Source organism: Hipposideros armiger, unplaced genomic scaffold (assembly GCF_001890085.2).
Source record: "Hipposideros armiger isolate ML-2016 unplaced genomic scaffold, ASM189008v1 scaffold_644, whole genome shotgun sequence".
Lineage (NCBI taxonomy): Eukaryota > Metazoa > Chordata > Mammalia > Chiroptera > Hipposideridae > Hipposideros > Hipposideros armiger.
Genome location: NW_017731994.1, coordinates 344,182 through 347,811, shown reverse-complemented (window position 1 = coordinate 347,811; position 3,630 = coordinate 344,182). Strand labels below are relative to the sequence as shown.

The following is a 3,630-nucleotide window of genomic DNA, read 5'->3' as shown; positions in this document are numbered from 1 at the left end:
CATTCTTTATTATGTGACAAATAATTTTTGCCCACTTTACTGTTGTAAACAATGACAACATCTCACATTTTATTTCTAGTTTTTCATATTTTAAAGTGATATCTCAGCGTGTTTTTGTTTTTAACATGGAAATTTTTCCTATTTAAGAGGATAGAAATTAATGTCCCTTTATGCTCAAGAATAAGATGATTATTTGTCATAATTCTAAACAAATAGAAATTATAATTTAAATAGTGTTTCCAATATTTGAATGGAATATTAGCATTCATACTAAAACCACAGTATTTTAATATTCTCATTAGAGCTGATCACTTAACAAGAGAGAGCCATTCAAAAATAACTAGCTAGATCTCTCATTAATGCACAAATAAGGCAAAATAATATTTTCTGCACTTGCCTAATATGCATGCACATGAGTGTTCAAACACTGACTTCTTTTTCCCATGTTACTGAATTTTCTTAGTTACACATTGTGTTTTTATTTGTTGATATAAAAACATTAGGGAAAAAGAAAATGTATGAGGCAGAAAATGAATTCAGCGTTGGTCATTTGATTGCAGGAAATCAGGGTCACTAGATCTTAGCCTAATCCAATGGTGAATGGGGATTAGAGAGGTCAGAGATGGAATAGTGATGTTTGTCAGGATCTGCCTGGTAGAACTCTATTTTCATGATGAAAATCTGTATCTCTAAAACAAATGTTTACAAACAAACCATGAAACTTCATGCTGAGGTACTCCAAAGAGCCTTGCATAAAGAAGCTATCATGATAAGCTTTACTGTACTCCTGAATAAATACATGATTACTCAAGTAAGGAAATTAATGAGAATTCTCTTTGAATAGTATGTGTCATATATTTTGTATATTAATTCCTCTGAAATTATTTTCAAAAATTAATAAGTGACAAATTGAAAGTTATATTTTAAAATAGCTATTTTTATTAAAGTATATTTTAGAACAATATGCATATAAAATGCAATGAAGTGAATCAAAATAAGTGTAAAATTTCTATATAACTACAGTTGCATGTAATTATATTTAATTCTGATGATTTGCATAAGCTAGTGCTTTGAGTAGAAACCAAGAAATTTAACACAAGATAACTTGTTTCCTTTGTTCTATACACCCTTTGGCAAGTGCATCAATGTGCATGGAAAAGATGTTTGTGAATATAATAGAATATGTTTTAGTATAATTTTTGTAATTCTGATTTCTATTTATTAGAAATTTAGAGATGACAAAAGTGATTTAAAATGTGAAAATTGTATCAGCAAAGTCAGGTTGATATAGGTGACAGAAATGTCTACAGTTATTAAAAATAATATGTTTAAACAAATTTACTGACTTTGGAAAATGTTCACATCATAAATATAAGAAAACTGGGTATATATCATTATAAAAAGGTGACTCAACAAAATATTATTATTTTACTTTATGTATCCTCTATTTAAAAACATGTCAACTTTTTAAGTGGTGTAAAGTATTACACATTATTAAAATATTACCATACACCTTGATATGATTCATGTGACATATTTCCATTAAGGAGATGCCAAGACAACTCAACGCAATGGTGCTTTTGAAGTATTAAATAGATATAATGAAAAAAGTTCATTCATTCACTCACTAAATATCAAGTATTTAAATATTCTGTATTGGTTAACCAGTTCCACGAGAGGCAAAACAAATATAATCTTTTTAAAAGAGTTATTATTTTAGATATTGTATCTTTGTCCTTCANAGATCCTGTGAGTATTGTCCTAAGGTGATATTCCATCCTCAGAAAGCACTGAGCAACCTGTGGACTAAAACATTAAAACCCCACTTCTTTTTGCCCCACTCAACCCTTAACCTAGAAGACTATCTGAATGCATAGGCAGAGGCTCAAGGTCTCTCCAGCATTAGAAGGCAACAGAAGTTACGTTGCCTCAAAGCGTATACAGGGTCTCAAACTCTCCACTGTCCTTTCCAATAGAACCTTATCTATTGGTTCCATCATATCTGGCCTTAACTATCACTGTTGCCTTCTATTGGATCTGACAGAAAAATGGCTGGACAGTCAATTCCTTGTTGAAATGATGAAATCCTACAACACGTTTTAATGAGCGACTAGTCTGGGAGCTTTACTTCTCTACCTAATCTGCTGAAGACACAATTTTCCCCTATATCTGTACATTTGAATCTATCAGTTTAGTATCCTGTTTCGTGCAGCAGGATTAACAAGAAAGGGTATGATCACAGCTCTCATACCTTCTATAGCTAGAGATCTGAGAGAACCTATGAAAAAATGAAGGCATTGAATTTTCTCTGCCTTTAGTAAAAGAAAATGGCCCTAAGAAGAAGAAAGGATCTGGAACAACCTTGGGCAGGAGGAGGAGCGGGTAATCAGTGATGAGGAAAAAGAAGACAGTTTTTCTCTGGATGAAAGAAATGGGTGTATGAGATAAAGTTTTTAAAAAACAGACATACTCCCTATCAAGCTATGTAAGGAGAAACATGAAGTACAAATGGACCACAGACCTAAGTCTGCTTTTCTGGTGAAAGGAATCAACACCTTTATATTGCTACTGTTTAAAAAAATCGACTATCAGAGTTTAATTGCTACCTCAGATACAATAGGCAGGACTTTCACCAACCCCCTCCCCTCAAGAGCTAGCTTTATGAGGAGCCATGTTGCAGATGAGTCAGACATGAAGTATAAATGTTAAAACACAAACTCTTCCTGGATACAAAAATCAATTTAGTTTGGAGATTACAGGTCCTATCATACCTCATTCTCTACATTATGTGACCATGCTACTCAAATCTTCACATAATGGGTTGTTTTCTGCAGGACCCTGCAGTGAGCCAACTGCTGTATTTAATATCTGTCTGCCAATGGATAAAGCACTGGATAAGGAGACTGCTCATGAGAAGCTTATTATCTATGGGATACACCCTAGGACTCTGGGCCAATTTAGTCAAATTTCTCCATTTGGACCAATTTCCCCATTATTGGGGAAATCATCAAAAAGATGGTGTCCATAAAGGCATGTGGAAATGAGTGATTAGATGTACAATTGGAGACCTGAATGTTAAAATAAGCATAAAAGGAATCTTTGAGGGAAAAAAAAGCCTTCTAGCAAGGAAGTTAAAGATTCTCATAATTTTGGCTTTAAAGCTTATTTTAGAAGTTAAAAGAAAGGAATATAACAAAAATATTCAAATGTTATTTATACACAGTAACTCTTTAAACATTTACTTTTATTACATGCACTAAGCAGTAGGATTAAGGTTTTAAAAGAACATTGTCTATTTTTACTACTTTAGGATTATTCATAGATAAGAATAACTCAAAGTATTTTTTTACATCTCAAATAATTTTAATAAGAACTCTAGATCTCTACAACTTATGAACAAAGTAGAAAACTGAATTAATGTCAGTGTTTCCTTGCAAATGGGAAAGCGAGGCCAACATAGCAATTACATATCTCATGGCATTGTTACTAATAGCATCAGATAAAATTGTATTACTTTAACAATTTAGTTTCTATTATTAGCAGGTTCTAGTTGTACAAAAGTAGAAAACAAATGTAGACAATGTCTCCAATGCTTCCACCATAACTTCTTTCCTACTTATTTGCAGTCCT

General features: G+C 32.3%; 1 pseudogene; it reads left to right on the top strand.

The window, feature by feature from the left end:
* Window positions 1-715: 715 nt before the first annotated feature.
* On the top strand, window positions 716-3,079 carry LOC109372560 (protein downstream neighbor of Son pseudogene; annotated as a pseudogene).
* The last annotated feature ends 551 nt before the right edge of the window (window positions 3,080-3,630 follow it).